The following is a 17,931-nucleotide window of genomic DNA, read 5'->3' on the forward strand; positions in this document are numbered from 1 at the left end:
ACAGTTATTTTAAAACATGCAAGGGTTTGAGTAGATTTCTTTGCAACACAGAATCCAAACTGAATCCGACCACATAACACCAAAAGCTGACCCGATTTATATAGTCGGATGCAAAAAATTTAACCAAACCCGATAAAACGGATTCAGGTCGGTTGGGTAACTGATCAAAACCCATACCATTTACATCCTTAGATACTTGGCCGACAGCCCGCCCATTAGACATGTGGGCCTACTTGAGCTCGGTCGGACAGGGTGGTTTAGACCTGTGGGCCCGCCCATTTTTCGTTCTACCCCATAGGTTTTAAGTGTTTTATGATAGATTTGAACCGTGAGATATGTTTAACATGCTCGATTTAGTTAGAATCGACTCTTGGATCATGTTTTTTTTACAAAAAAATTATATTTTTCTGAGCCAGGAAAATTTGATACCTTCATAGCCATTGATTTTGGATCACTGAAAAAACATGTATACATGTCAAATTCTAGTGATCCAAAAGTTGGTTCCCACTAAACAAAACATGTAGATCACATCAACGGTGTTAGACGTGAGAAAAAATATTTAAAACTATAATTTTTGAAGGGGCCTATCGAGACCTAATGAAAAAGGAGCCCTAAGGAACACATTTCTCTCTCTCTCTCTCTCTCTCTCTCTCTCTCTCTCTCTCTATATATATATATATATATATATATATATATATATATATATATATATATATATATATATGTGTGTGTGTGTGTGTGTGTGTGTGTTTCTTAGGCCCCCGTTTTGGTTGTCTTCTTAGGCTACTTCAAAAATCATAATTTTAAGTATTTTTTTGCATGTCTAATACTGTAGATGTGCTCTATAGGTTTTGTTTAGTGGGAACTGACTTTTGGACCGCCCAAATCTAGCATGTCACCACAACAAAGCAGTGGATTAGCGACGACCACATTCCGTCTCTAATCCGTCGCAAACGGGCTTAGCGACGATGAGGAAATGGTATGCTTATGTCGCGAATTTTTCGACGCTAACTGGCGACAGAATAAATTCGTCGCCCGGTTCATCGCTAATTGCGACGGAATAACGAGCGACGTATTCCGTCGCCAATCCGCCGGTACTAAATGGCGACCTCGGTTGGCGACGGATTTACATCTGTCGCTAAGCCGTCGCTAGATTTATATGCATAGCGACGAAAACATCCATCGCTAATCCGTCGCAAACACGAAAAAAAATAAAAAATTTCATTTGAAAATTAAATACCGAGAACGGTACAATTTATATTTCTTGTACAAATTATATTTCTTGTAAATAAAAAACAAACTACACATAAAATTTCATATAAAAGGAATCTACAACAATTAATCGTTCCACCTTAAAATTAATAAGTTTAATTATTTACAATTCAACAATTACAATTTGGAAACAAAAAAAAATAGAACTTCTTCAACACAGTTCTCTAATCATTGCCAAGATTTTGTGTGTCTTCTTGTTTATTGCCTTTATCTGTCCCTTCAGCTCCGCTACGTTGATTATCGCTAGCAGCCTACACAAGAAAAGAACAGTCAGTATTGATAAACAAAATATAATGAAATAAATTACACACTATATGTGATTCTATCATGTGCTCATATGTGTTCTAAGGCAATAAAAAAACTTTATATGTGATTCTATCATGCTCATATGTGCTCTAAGGCAGGCAAAAAACTCTATATGTGATTCTATCATGAATTATATGTGTTTTAAGGCATTAAAAAAATTTTATATGCGATTATATTATGCTCAGATGAGTTCTAAGGCAGTTAGAAAAACTCTATATGTGATTCTACCATGCCCACATGTGCTCTAAGGCAAGCAAAAAGTTATATATGTGATTCGATCATGCTCATATGTGTGTTAAGGCAGTCAAAAAATTGAATATGTGATTATAGCATGCTCATATGTGTTCTAAGGCAGACAGAAAAACTCTATATGTGATTCTATCATGCTCATATGTGCTCTAAGGCAGGCAAAGCAAAAAACTTTATATGTGATTCTATCATGAATGATATATGTTCTAAGGCAGTAAAAAACTCTATATGTGATTTTGGCATGCTCATATGTGTTTTAAGGTAGTCAAAAAACTGAATATGTGATTATAACATGCTCATATGTGTTCTAAGGCAGTCAAAAAACTGAATATGTGATTATAGCATGCTCATATGTGTTCTAAGGCAGTCAAAAAAACTTTATATGTGATTCTATCATACTCATATGTGCTCTAAGGCAGGCAAAAAACTTTATATGTGATTATAGCATGCTCATATGTGCTCTAAGGGAGGCAAAAAACTTTGTATGTGATTCTATCATGCTCATATGTGCTCTAAGGCAGGCAAAAAGTTATATATGTGATTCGATTATGCTCATATGTGTTCTAAGGCAGACAAAAAACTGAATATGTGATTATACCTGAGAGGGACCTGCAATCGAAGATTCCCTGTTCAGTACAAAACTGTTGAACTCATCTCGGAGAAAGGGGGCGACAATGTCATGGAAGTAGTCATTCAGTGTGTCCTTAATGATCTGGCGTACATCATCACCGGAAAGAATAGACTGCTGCTTGGAGCTTATGTCGGCGGAAGAAGTCTGTGAGTCGTAACTGGAAGAAGCAATAACTGGTGAAGTGTTCATATTACTCTCAAACCCGAACACGCGACCTTTTTTGGGTTCACCTGCTGCAGTCACCCATGCTGCAGAATCAAATGATGGATGCTGAGTAGCGTCATCGCCATATCGCTCTACCATCTGTTGCACATATGCCTCCTACAAAATAATGTTTAAAGTATGCATTAATAATTAATGATAACATTATGATAACTTGCATATTGCAATGATTATTAATAGAATAACTACATACCGTTGTCATTCTCGCCTTCTCTGATACGAAGACTCTCGTGGTCTTCCGTTTATGTATTTCAACAAACACATCCTTATATGGTACAATGCCTCATTTTTATGCTTCCTGCGAAGTTAAAGGACAAAAGATTTAGTTCACAAGTTTGCAACAATACTTATAAAATTAATATTATATATTGATGAGTTACCATTTTTTTCAGGTGGCTCCCAAATGTCTTAGATCCACCTGTGTGTAGATGAGCTTCAGGCATTTTCGCTCGATTTTATGCAGCCTTCGCAGAGCGATTTCGAAATGCATCTCCTGCCTACTTATCGCACATTTCATCCCAATAATCTCTCCTGATAGTAATAGGGCCATGGCCCTTTCACTGTAGTGGATCATCTATTACGCCATATGCTTTTTTTATTGCAGTCTTCATATTATGCAGCATGTCTGCAAATCGATTGACAGCCACCTTCTGCTACACCTTCCTTGCATCATTTTCTTCCACCATAGTTGCGAAGCGATTCGAAGCCTACAAATATTTTCAGAAAGTTAGTAGACATGACTTAAAAAAAATTAAATATGAAATACATTAACTATGAGAAATAACTGTATACCGTGAATGAGGACCATAATTTGTCTAATACCTTTTTTGGGTACTCTTTCCAATGAGCAACCGGTCCTGGTAGATGTTGAAGAAGTGAATTCCTAATCTCTCGTACTACTTATTGTGGTTCAAACTTTGTGCTGCACATGAATTGGTACATAGTAAATATCAATATAAAATATTTATAAGATATGCAATAATTGAAAACAAAATACTTATGGTCGATTATCGATATACACTATTCGAATGAGTTTTCTTGTGCCAGACTGAGAAGACCCTGCTTCCTGTGTTGGCTCCTGACTTGTGTGATCAACTGGTGTAGGTGGGTCATGTATAGGCGAAACATCATCTGTAAAAAAATATGTTAGAAATTCTTAGAATGAGCATTTGAACTAATCAAGTATTCAATTAGTTAAATGATATACCTATCACAGGAGCCCGTGAAGATGAAGGCTGGGCCTAACTACTACTGGATGAGCGACCATTATAACCTCCACGAACAATATTCTAACAAATAACATATGTCATACAATACATTCAAATAATTCACATCAAGTATTACAATACATTCAAGTCATTTGCGTCAAGTATTACAATAATTCAAATCATTCGCATCAAGTATTGCAATACATTCAAATGATTCGCAACAAGTATTACAATACATTCAAATCATTCATATCAGGTACTGCAATGCATTCAAGTCATTCACATCAAGCATTGCAATGCATTCAAATCATTCGCATCAAGTATTACAATGCATTCAAATAATTCAAATCATTCACATCAAGTATTGCAATAATTTAAATCATTCGTATCAAGTATTACAATACATTCAAATAATTCAAATCATTCACATCAAGTATTGTAATGCATTCGAATCATTTGTATCAAGTATTACAATACATTCAAATAATTTAAATCATTTACATAAAGTATTGCAATACAACTCATTCATTCGCATCAAGTATTACAATATATTCAAATAATTCAAATCATTCACATCAAGTATTACAATGCATTCGAATAATTTGTATCAAGTATTACAATACATTCAAATAAAATTTTTAATCATTCACATCAAGTATTGCAATACAACTCATTCATTCGCATCAAGTATTACAATACATTCAAATAATTCAAATCATTCACATCAAGTATTGCAATGCATTTAAATAGAGGTTTGTATTACAAGATTTTGCTCACTAGCTTGAGAATTCTTCCTCATCACTTGTTTGACTTTCTTCTTCTTCTTCATTATTTACCCATCCACTTGGTACATCATTTGGATCACATTTCTCTATGAATGTTTTATCGGCCAATGGAGATATGACATGCATATCATGCGCAACATTGTGACCATAAGCGAAGTCATATATATCATCTGATTGATAGTAATCGCTGTCTTCAGCTAACTTATCTTCCTGTAACTGATCATACTCAGGGTATAGTTTGGACTTCACCTTGCAAACTGCCCACCATTCATTTTTATTTGACTTTTTTATACTCGGATATGAAGTATAATAAACTTGTTAAGCTTGCGAGGCTAATATGAATGGTTCATATGTTCCAAACCTAGATTTATGATTCACCTCCACAATGCCTGAAGCTTTGTCGAGTCTTGTTGCAGTTGGATCAAACCAATGACACTTGAATAACGTTACTCTGTTATTTATGCCTAAGTAAGTCAACTCCATTATTTCCTCTATAACACCGTAGTAATCATGTTCATTTTCACCGTAGCTGCTACCGTTGACACACACGCCACTATTCATCGTTGATTTGTTTATACCATAATCTTTTGTATGAAATCGATAGCCATTTATGATGTACCCGTTGTAGCATTGCACAACTTTGGTCGAACTATTTTCTAAATCACATATTCCTTGATCTTTAACATCACCATGGCGGACCTACGCACAGACAAAAACAATGATTGTGATCACGACCAATTAAGTAACTTAGTGTTGTTTACAAGTACAAAATTTATGTTAGCTTCTTTACCAACTATTTCAACCACTCTACAAACTTAGTTTCACATTCTTTTTGTACTTCTGCATCAGTGAGATGTGAAACTTCTCTTTGCAACTCCATATCAAATCGTCTGCAAGGCACAAATACTTATATTACTGAGTCATGTATCCACGTATAGAACATAAAATGATTTATAATTGTGTTGCGTCTATATATACTTATTTGATGTATGGGTCGATCGCTGAGCAATTAAAAAGAATATAAATGTGTGTTGCATCTTGCTCTCGATCTGTCAAGAGCCTTGATCGACAACTACCAAGTGCATGCCCAAGTGGTTGAAATATCGACAACGTGTCAGCTACAGTTACTTGTTCTCCATCATCGTTATGGGGCGGGCATGTGTAACGTGTTGGAATATGTGGTTCGAAGTACATAGATGAGAAATTTGAAATCTCTTCTAAAGTGTACGCCTCACAAATAGAGCCTTCTACTCTTGCTTTATTACGAACCTTTTTTTTGAGGTCGAACATGCATCTGGCAAAAATATATATTTCAAATTTTAAATATCTGTCATTAAAGAGACAAGTATAAAAAAACATATACCTTTCAAATGGGTACATCCATCGATATTGCACAGGGACACCAAGCCTTAGTTCATATGGCAAATGTATGATCAAATGTTCCATAACATTGAAAAATGCTGGCGAAAATATCTTTTCTAGCAGACAAACAGTGGTGATGACAGAGTCCTCGAGATTCTTTACATCTGATACTACGACTTCCGATGCACACAATGTTCTGAAAAATCCGCTCAACTCAGACAATACCCCCCATATAGGTTTGTCTAACATATAATGGAATGCTAGGGGTATCAATCGTTGCATAAAGATATAACAATCATGACTCTTCAACCCATATAACTGTTCATCGTCAATTTTTACAGCCCGAGCAATGTTAGAGACATATCCATCTGGAAATCTCAATTGTCTCAACCATTGACATACATGTTTTATTTGATCAGGTCCGAGCACGTACTTTGCCTTTGGTTTCAGTACTTTGCCATTATACTCTTTGAGTTCCAATTCTGGTCTTTTACATATCAATTTTAAATCCATACGGGCCTTCGGATTATCCTTCATTTTCCCTTTAACATTCATTACTGTATTGAACACATTATCAAACACATTTTTCTCCACATGCATCACATCCAAATTATGTTGTATCAATAGGGTCGGCCAATACGGTAGTTCTCAAAATATAGATTTCTTTGTCCAATTGTGATCCTTCCCAAATCCACGGAAGGGTGTAGGATTGCGGGCATCTGTTAATACATCTGAAAAGTATCGCAATCTTCTTAGAATCTCTATGTCAGACAATCTTGAGGATGGACCTTCCATTTCAGTTGTGCTTACTTTAAACACATTCTTTTATCGTCGGAACGGATGGTCGCTGGTTAGAAATCGACGATGGCACTTAAACCTGCAAGGCTTCCTCCCATGCCTCAATCTAAAAGCTTTGGAATCCTCCATGCAGTACGGACATGCCAACCTCTCATGTGTGCTCCAACCAGATAGCATACCATATGCAGGGAAGTCACTGATTGTCCATAGAACAACGACCTTCATGTTGAAATTTTGTTTTTTGTGGGCATCATACGTGGTAACACAGTCATCCCACAGTACTTTTAGTTCATCAATCAATGGCCTTAAATATACATCAAGATTTTGGCAAGGTGAGGTCGGACCAGGGATCAACAGAGACAAGAAAAGATTTGGATGTTTCATACACAAGCTTGGTGGAAGGTTGTATGGAATTACAAATATTGGCCAACATGAGTATGGAGTTGATCTACCCCCAAATGGATTAAATCCATCTGTACACAGACCGAGTCTAACATTTTGCACTTCCATTGTGAAGTTTTGATAAGTACAATCAAAGTGCTTCCAAACTTCAGTGTCAACAGGATGTGTGATCTTGTTTTCATCGTGTCGAACTTTATTTGCATGCCATCTCATGTGTTTAGCTGTCCTTGAAAACATATACAATCGTTGCAATCTAAGAGTGATAGGAAAGTAGCAGAGCGACTTGTATGAAACTTTTGTTGATCTTGTGCTACCATTGCCTCTTATCTTTGGCTTGAACCGAGGATGCCCACATGACGGACATGATATATTGTTTTCCTGCTCCTTAAAATACAACATGCAGTGATTTGGACAAGCATTAATCTTTTTGTAACTCATACCTAGAGCGTTGACCATAACTTTCGCATGATAGAAATTTTGTGGTAATTTCTCATCTTTGGGCAACATACTATTCACAATCATGCACAAACGGTCAAAACATGATTGACTCAAATTATACTCGAACTTCAAATTCATTAGTTGAAGAACTGCAGATAAGATAGTGTGACTCTAGCAACCGTTCCAAAGTAGCTCATCAGCATCTCTAAGTAAATCATAAAATCTACTAGCTGCATCGTTTGGTGATTCTTCATCTACGACAGTTCTTATATCACTAGAACTCATAGCAGAACCCAGTTCTGTTCCTGCGGCATCAAATATCAAATCCGTATATGGATTATCGTGCACCACATTCACCCGTGCATCAAAATCGTTTTTAAATTCTTCTCCATGAAACATCCAGTTCTGATAATCACTCACAAAACCCTTCCTGTATAGGTGATGTCTAACACTATGAGGTTCTGCAAATCGATTATTCTTACAAATCTTGCAGGGACACCTAATCTGACCTGTGGGATCCACTGTACTGACACTTGCCGTTGCAAATTCAATAAAACTTTCAACACCATCTATATATTCATGAGATAACTCATTGTCCACTATCCTACGGTACATTCATTCACCGTTTGCAGTCATTTTCTTATGATGTTACGAATAATAACCTAACGAATTAAAATAGAACAATCAGAATGCTACGATAAAGAAAATATCAAATTTATCATGCAATATATAATGTCATACAATAACAAGAATTTTAATGCATGCATTGATAACTTAATATTTTCATGTGCAAACTATTAATGACACGATACAATCATTTGAAGCATGCTTTCATTATACAATTTCACATGAAAGTCATAATCAAATTGAAAGTAACTACATGCAAGCATGAATACAATTACATCAAACATTGCAATACATCATAATCATTCATATCAAACAAATGACAAACATATACCTGCAGCAAAGACACTTCAATATTTCACTAACTACTACCATGCCTAGCATGAACTCCGTACTCAAAAAATAAGAACACTTTATATTCATATATTAAAATCATGCTCAGCATGATCTTCGAACTCCAACAAAGCAACCCTAAATATCAACAACTAAGTGAGTGTGTGAACAATAAAGTCTTACACCTAATAAATTAAATAACATGTGATACACTTGCATCACTTACTCACCACGGGTATTTACCCGATTTGCATTGTTTTTGTCACTTACTTACCATAGGTGGCTGAGCACAAGATGGTTCCATTGAAAAATCTGCACAAAAAAATGTTGTTTTAAAATGAAGTCACCACAAGAAAAAAGAGGTTGTTCCGGCAGAGGGTCGACTCCCCTGCTGTTCCGGCAGGGGGTCGACCCCCTTACGGAACATAAGGGGTTAACCCCCTTACGGAACATAAGGGGTTAACTGACCCCCTGCCTGTTTCGGCAGAGGGTCGACCCCAGCCTTTCCGGCAGTGAGTCGACCCCCTGCCGTAACAGCAAGGGGTCGACCCCCTGCCTGTTCCGGCAAGGGGTTAAGCCCATGCCAGAAAGGCGGGAAGTTAACCCCCTGCCGGGGTCGACCCCCTGCCTGTTCTGACAAGGGGTTAAGCCAAGGTTGTTAAATGCGATGAGGCGAAGCGAGGCGTTGAGCCTGCGCTTTGCCTCTGAGGCGTACGCCTTAGGTACTGAGGCGTACGCCTCTCACAACTGGTATGGAAGTGAAGCGGTGGGAGGGGAGGCAGTAAGAGAAGGACCACGCGCCCAGCTGGTACGGAAGCGAGGGATATGCCGATCGTCCGGTGGTCGGAGAAGACTGAGCAGCAGCTGCAGCACAACAACTCCGGTGGTCGGTGGTCACAACTGGTCGAAGGTTGATGAGGGGCGCATCACAGCAACGCCTTAGTACCTTGAGCGTGCGCCTCGCCTCTGAGGCGTATGCTTCAGGTACTGAGGCGTACGCCTCTCACAACACTGGGTTAAGCCCCTACCGAAAAGGCAGGGGGTTAACCCCCTGCCGGAACAAGCAGGGGGTCTACCTCTGCCGAAAAAAGCAGGGGGGCCGACCCCCTCGTTTACCTATCTCCGGGTGGCGGCGAACGACGGGGCTTGCAGACGGTGGGACTGGCGAACGGTGGGACCAGCGAACGGCAGGAGCGGGCGAACGGCGGGAACGGGAGCAGCGAAAGAAGAAAAGGAAAAGTTGTCTGGGATTAGGGTTATTCGAAATTTTGCGATGGCTTAGCGACGGATTAATTTCGTCGCTAAGCCGATGTAAATGAAATTTACGAAACTAGCGACGAAAAATATTTCGTCGCCCAGTTCATCGCTATGTAGCGACGGAAAATCTTTCGTCACAAAGGCCGTCGCCAAATGTTGCGTTCGTCAAGACGAAACACTACGTCTCAAAAGCCATCGCTACTTAGAGACGGATTTTGCGATGAGAGATATTCTGTCGCTATTTTCGTAAATTTCATTCATTATAGCGACGGATGGTTTTCACTCGTTAATCCGTCGCTAACTAGCAACGGAATACTTCCGTCGCTAAAGTCTGTCGCTAACAACGTATTTTCTTATAGTGTGTATAGAAGTTTTTTCGGTGATCCAAAATCAATGGTTATAAAGGTACTAGTTTTTTAGCTCAAAAAAATATGATTTTTCATCAAAAAAACATGATCCAAGAGTCGATTCCTGCTAAATCATGCTTGCTAAACACATCTAATGGTTCAAATATATTATAAAGCACTTAAAACCTATGGGGCAGAATGGGACACAACAAGAAATGGGGTCTAATATGGAGCAGTGGTAATATACCTGACCCCATCCCTGCCCAACCCGTACCCGATATGATTTTTTTCAAAAATTTGACTTTAAAGATGTGTTCTGCATGAGCAATTCACTAGAAATCGACTCTTGGATCATGCATTTTGGATGCAAAAAATGGTTTTTGAATCCTTGAAAGTTTTAAAAAATTGTAGACCATTGATTTTGGAACCTTATAAAAACCTATCCATGCATCGGAATCAAATGATCCAAGATCTAATTCTTATTAAAACAAGCACATAGAACACATCTCTAAGGTTAGAATTTTGAAAAAACACACAAAAAAAAAAAAAAAACTAGTACGTGTCGGGCATGGATGGAGTCAGGTAGATTCTCATTTTCTTATATATATAATTACAATAATATGAGAACTAGAAATATGAGAACTAATGTGTGAATCACAATTTCATGATTTTTTTGTTCTTTTCTTTTGAATCTAACTGCACGACTGTGATGTATACATTTAGTTTTATAGGGACCCGCTATTGAATCATCTGATTTTGATGCATAAACGAGATTGTTTTAAGGCTTTAAAATCAATAGCTCATAATTTTTATAAACATTCAATCATTCAAAAATCACATTTTTTCATAAAAAATACATGATCCAATAGTTGATTTCTGGCAAATTCACCATGCCACGCACATCCACATGGTTGGATTTGCAAAAAAAGTGTTGGAAATGCCCATATTTCTAGTTCTCATATTCCAGTGACTATATATAGAGAGAGTGTGTGTGTGTGTGTGATTGGTAGATGCTCACATCGTTAGCTGCTAAATGGCAGTCTTTATTTTATTTATAAATTTTGACCAAACATATGCAAACTATGTACTTGATTTTATAGGGCTCAACTCTTGAAGTGTTTGATTCCGACACATTGGTGGGTTTTTATAAGTTTCAAAAAATCAATAGTCCAAAAAATTTGTGAAATTTTTAGACTCTTATAAAACCAAGCATATAGATCACATCAATATGGTTAGATTAAAGAGAAAAGAACAAAAAATCCATGAAAATCGTGGTTCACACATTACCTCTCATATTTCTAGTTCTCATATTTTAGTGACTATATATATATATATATATATATATATTGGTAGTTGCTCACTAGTTAGGTGCTAAATGATATGTGCTACATGGGGTTTTATGCCATTTCAATGTTTTTTTTACAGTTTTGACCCAATAAATGTGTTGGTCATGGTCGATTTACGAGGAATCCACACCTGGATCATGTGTTTTTGATGAAAAAAATGATATTTTAAATCATCAGATTTTGAGGCATAAACAAGATTTTTTTAAGGCTTTAAAATCAATAGCTCATAATCTTCATAAATATTTAAGAATTAAAAAATCGCATTTTTCATCGAAAATACATGATCCAATGGTTGATTTCTTGCAAATTCAACATGCCAAGAACATCCACATGGATTTGCAAAAAAAAAGTGTTGGAAATGCCCATATTTCTCATATTATAGTTTTCATATTTTAGTGAATCATATATATAAGATCTATGCTAAATATGGCACAATATTAAATAAAATACCTTATCAGATTTCCTGTGTTTTTTCAAAATGTTAACCATACATATGGGTTTAGCATGATTGATTTACTAGAAATTGACACTTGGATCATGCATTTTGGATGGATAAAATGGTATTTGGAGCCTAAAAAAATTATGAAAATTGTGAGTCATTGAGTTTTGAAACCTTATAAAAACCTATCCATATGCATCATAATCAATTCATCCAAAAACAGATTCCTGTAAAAATAAGCATATAGATTAGATGTGTATAGTCATGATTTTAAAAAAAAATCAACAAATCCGATAAAATATTTCATTTAGCACACACACACACACACACACACACACACACACACACATATATATATATATATATATATATATATATATATATATATATATATATATATAGAGAGAGAGAGAGAGAGAGAGCCTAATTACTACTTGTTTCGATAAAAGAATTCAATCAAAGTTGATTTTCACTTCTCATGTTCCTTTGAGATATCAACTTTCTGCAACCTCACATACCAGCTCAAGCTTGAAGGAGAGTACTACAGTTGGATTTGCACTAGGGTTGGTAAATGAGCCAAACGAACTGATCAATGAATGTTCAGGCTCAGCTCGTTTTGCCAATGAATTGAGCTCATGGCTTGGCTCATGTTCAAATTTAGCCGAGCCAAGCTTGAGCTAGGCTCATCCCTAAATGAGACGAGTTGAACACAAGCTGACCTGTGTAAAAACACACCATGTTATTTATATATAGAATATATATAGAAAATAACCATATTATCCTTTCAAAATGGCACATTATTTGAAATGCCTACCAACTTGACAAGATCCCCCACATATCCAAAATCTCCAATTCTTGACATTTTTAAAACATTGTTGCCCTTCACACATGCAAACGTTCGCGAAATATATAGGTACGTTGTAGGAAGTTCAAAACCTTTAAATATAAAAGAGATTTTACAAACCTCTACAAATACAATACAACATTAGCAAATATAATCTGCAAACCTCACTTAAGTAAATACTCCTCAAAAAGCTTCGCAAATGTGTGCTGACATTCACAGTCACCTGTTGCAAATGTCCTCGACTTTTACACTCTGATTTGACCTCTGCAAATACAATATGATATTCACAAATATAGTATAACCTTCGTGAAGAAAACCTATGAACTATATTCAACTAAATACTCCTCACGTATGGTAAAAAATGTTTGCTGACATTCACAAATACTTATTGCAAATGTTCCTGACTTTCGCACTTTGATGCGACCAAGGACGGATCCAGGAATCTAAACTAGTGTGGACACAAATGCACAGTAAAAAAATAAATCTAAACCCTAAATTCTGACTACATGATTCATAAATACGTTAATTGAAAAAGAAACATAAAACCTCTAAAATTCTAATCAAAATTAAGCGTGCATTCATGGAATCATGTTTAATGTTGATTGGAAAAAAGACAAAAATGCCTAATTAATATTCATGGCATTTAAAAAACCAAATAAAAAACTTAAATTCTAACAAAAATCAAAGATTTAGGGATTTGATAAGTAACAACCAAAATCAAGCATTCATTAATGGAATCATGCTTAATAATATATAAAAAAAACACAAAAACCCAAAAATTGTAATTAAACATTTTTATCATTTGGAAAAAATGCAATCCAATACCTTAATCTCTAAAAGATTCATGGATTTATGTTCATTGAAAAACCCTAATATTCTAACTAAAATCAAGCATTCATTACATGCCTAATGCTAATTAAAAACATACAAAAAACCATAAAACCCTAATTAAACATTTATGCTATTTAAAAAATAAATTAAATAAAAAACAAAAACCCATCATACATTATGCTAAAAAAAGCAAGTAAAACCCCTAAAATCAAAACATTCATGCTATTATCAAATAAATCATAAGAAAAAGAACACAAAAAAATTTTAGCCTTTAATGAAACATTTATGTCATTTGGAAAAGTCCAAATCAATACCTTAATTCCTAAAAAATTCATAAATTTATGCTAACTGAAAATAAAAAACCTAATTGTCTTACCAAAATCAAGCATCCATTACTTGCCCCATGCTAATTTTAAAGATACACAAAAACCTTAAAACACTAATTAAACTTTCATGTTATTTAAAAAATAAAATAAATAAATAACCTAAACCCTAATAAACATCATATAATAATAAAACTTGTAAAATCAAAATGTTCATGCTATTAGCATACATTATGATAAATGAAAAAATAAAACCCTAAGTAAACATTTATGTCATTTGAAAAATCCAAATCAACACCTTAAATCTTAAAAAATTCATAGATTTATGCTAATTGAAAAAAACACAAAACCCTTAATATTCTAATCAAAATAAGGCATTCATTACATACCTAATGCTAATTAAAAAATATATAAAAACCTTAAAATACTGATTAAACATTCATGCTATTTAAAAAATAAACTAAATCAAAGACCTAATTCCTAACAAACATCATACCCTTCTAATTAAGAAAAAAACAAACCCTTAAAATTAGAACCCTATTCAAGGAATGATTTGAAAAAGAAAATTAGAAAGAAGAAGAAAAATACAGTGGCATGTCACTATGCCGAAGAGGCGGCCAAACAGCAGATGGACTGACACAGGCATTGTACTTGAGAACTTGACCCCTCCTAAACAATGAGAGAGAGAGAGAGAACATGTGTGAATGACAAATGGCTAGAGGGCGGACTAGCGGAGGCATTGGCATCTTGGTTAATTCTAGTCTGATGGTGTTGAGGTTAGAGAGAGGTGGCAAGGTGGGGGCGCACTATGCAGAAAGAGAAAGAGAGATAGAGGGAGAGAGAGAGAAAGAGAGAGGTGGGGTCGGGAGGGGTGAGCTTGAGAGAGTTAGAGTGAGATGTGGGGTAACGATGCACTCGGTTGTGGCCAGTGGGCACACATATCGTGCTTTGCCACCCTGACCATTGGGTCAAGCTAGGGTGGTGCCCGCCTTGACCCGATACCCGTTAGGGGGATTTTTTTGGGTCAGAGTGGGCATGTGCCCACCTTGCCCATAATGTGGCTCTGCCTCTGGTTGCAACCTTCGCAAATATAGTACTACCTTCACAAATATAGTATGATATTCACGAGGACAACCTGTGAACCTCCTTTAACTAAATACTCCTTACGTACATCTGCAAATGTGTGCTGACATTCGCAATTACCTGTTGTGAATGTTTGTACCTTTGCATGCTTGTTAATTTATATATAAAGTCACTGCAGTCCTTTCTTTTGTTTGTTTCTCATTAAAACCTATGGATCCTCCATTTTTTAAAACAAAATCAAGGGCTTTCACACACAAAAAAAAAGAAATGGATCCAAAAAGCCAAATCTGAATTTTAGAAATTGTGGGGTTCATTCTTCAAGGTTACACACCTTTTCTCCTTTATTGAGTAGAGATCAGCTGAATCAAGAGCTCCAGATCTTCGTTTTGATCTGGCAGCTTGCGAGTATTCGTACCTCGTATGCGAATTCTATAAAAAAATGAGCTCGATGATGGGAGCCACCAAAACTCATGAAAAATACAAAAACAAGAAAATATATGAACGTTATACTACAAGGATGAGGGTCAATAGCAGTGACTCTTTAACGACAATAAAAAATCTTGTTGCTATTGATCAAACAATAACGACAAGATTTTTATCCTCGCTAATTGATAGGTAATAGTAGGGACCTAAATATATTGCCATTATTTTTCTACTACAGCCATGAATGTCACCACTATAGATTCTTCAATAACAACAATATTTATGTCTCCACGAATGCCTTGCCTCTGCACACATCTCATCGTTAAAGATCTATGCATAACAGTGAGATTCTATGGTCGTTAGATATTGTGTTAAAACACATTAACATATATATTTAATGACTAAAAGATCTTGTCGTTATTAATCAACAACAATGAGATCTAGCTCTCGATATTATAGATTCGCCATATAACAATGACAATTATGTCACTGTTATAGAGTGAGGTCAAAACTCCCATTTGACCAACATTTGGGGAAATTTTTTAAGAGGGGAGCTCCAACGAGGCCTCTTTCTCTTTCTCTTTCTCGTCTCTCCCTGCTCTCTCATCTCTTCCCTACTCTTCTCTCCCTGCTCTCTTGTCTCTTCTCTCCTTGCTCTCTCATCTACCTAATGTATCTCTATCTTTGATCTCATTACCTAGTTTGGTGTCTCTTTTCTAGGGTTTCTTGTTGTTTCTGCATTTTTTCCCTTCTTTTCCTTATTTTGTGGTGATAGTGGATTTGGGGTTTGGTGTTGATGGGTGTTTTCTAATTCTGTTTCTTTTTTCTTTTTCTTTTTTTTGTTTTGGGGGTTGTTTTTTTGGTGATGGATTAGTGGTGAGTGCAGATGTATGCTCTCTTTGTTGTGGTTGGGATCATTGTGGGCATTTGCAGGTTTCAATTGGTTTACAACATCTGCATCAACCACGAAGTCAGGTTGTCTACCACACCTCTCTCTCTCTCTCTCTTCATTTGGTTGGTTTTAGGCTCGAATGTTGATTTGTTATGTTTTTTATATTCAACCTGATGCTGGCCTTTTTTTGTTTGTATTGGTTTGATCATATCTATTGCATGGATCTGATGATGGTATTGCTTTCTTTTTAATAGTTGTCGCTTTTATGATAATGTATGCAATAGCTTTATCATTAAAACAATCATGAAATGATTGAATATAATAACTTGCTTTGAATCATATTGCCATCACTTTTATTTGTTATTTTTAAGTTCCTTATCCAGGATTTTCTCCTGTACCAAAGATGACATTTTTTTGTATGCTTTTTGTGATTGAATAATAGTATATAGGGACATATTGATTATATGTTGATTGTTGAATTTCAGAATAGATTTTTTGAGTTGGATCAAGTTGCATAATAAATTTTCTGACTTGTGCATGTTTTAATGCATTGTTGTGGTGCTTTTTGTGTTTGATAGGCTTTCATGTATCATTCACATGGCATATTCTCCTACGAATTTCAAAGATCCATATCATTTAGGTTGTGAATGTTTATAATTTTTCTAATGTTTTGTTTTGTAAACATAAGAGAATCTTCAAAGTTAGGCATATTAGCAAATGATGTGTCTTTGACAACAATTTAATATTGGTAATTATTTTGTTGAGATGGTTCAGATTTTATAGTATGTGGTGCCATGCGATAACAAGTTTGTTGTGTCAAAAATCAACATGTCCAAAGGCTATTCTTTCTACCAATGTGCTCTTCTTATGCAACTAATATAATAGTTGCCTTTGAGATTGTAATATCAATATTCAACAACATTATGGAGATATATTAATTGCCTTTTTTTTATTTTTCCCTTCAATCCATAAATGTGCCCTACAAGTTATTTGTAAGTCTTCAATTATAAGGCTTCATATATATTTGTGGATCCAATTTGGCTTCTCTAACAACCTTTTGCACACACACACATATAGACATAATTTGGAAGTGATATTTATTGCTTTATGAAACTGATTATTTCTATAAATGACATTATGAACTGAGTGTTGTTATGTGATTTTTTTCTACTCATGAAATCATTAATTTTTATTTAAAAATTGCTTGTTATAAGCAAATTTTGCCCTGGTGTGGCTTGATTAAATACTAAGGGAACTTCATAGTGATCAATACATTTTCTCTTGTCATGGGTGTGGCTTGATTATACACCATGAAAAAAGGGTATGAGATAGAAAGTTAAAAGCATGATTGTAAGATTGCGGTAATTATCTTATGACATCACCTCTGGTTTCTAACATTGTCTCTTTGCAAAAGCAAACAAACATATGTCAATCAATAAAAAATAGCATCACCTCTGGTTTCTAACATTGTCTCTCTGAAATATATTTTTTGAAATGAATGCTTATGTGCCTATGT

Source organism: Nuphar pumila, chromosome 2 (assembly GCF_984573655.1).
Source record: "Nuphar pumila chromosome 2, dmNupPumi1.hap1.1, whole genome shotgun sequence".
Classification (NCBI taxonomy): Eukaryota; Viridiplantae; Streptophyta; class Magnoliopsida; order Nymphaeales; family Nymphaeaceae; genus Nuphar; species Nuphar pumila.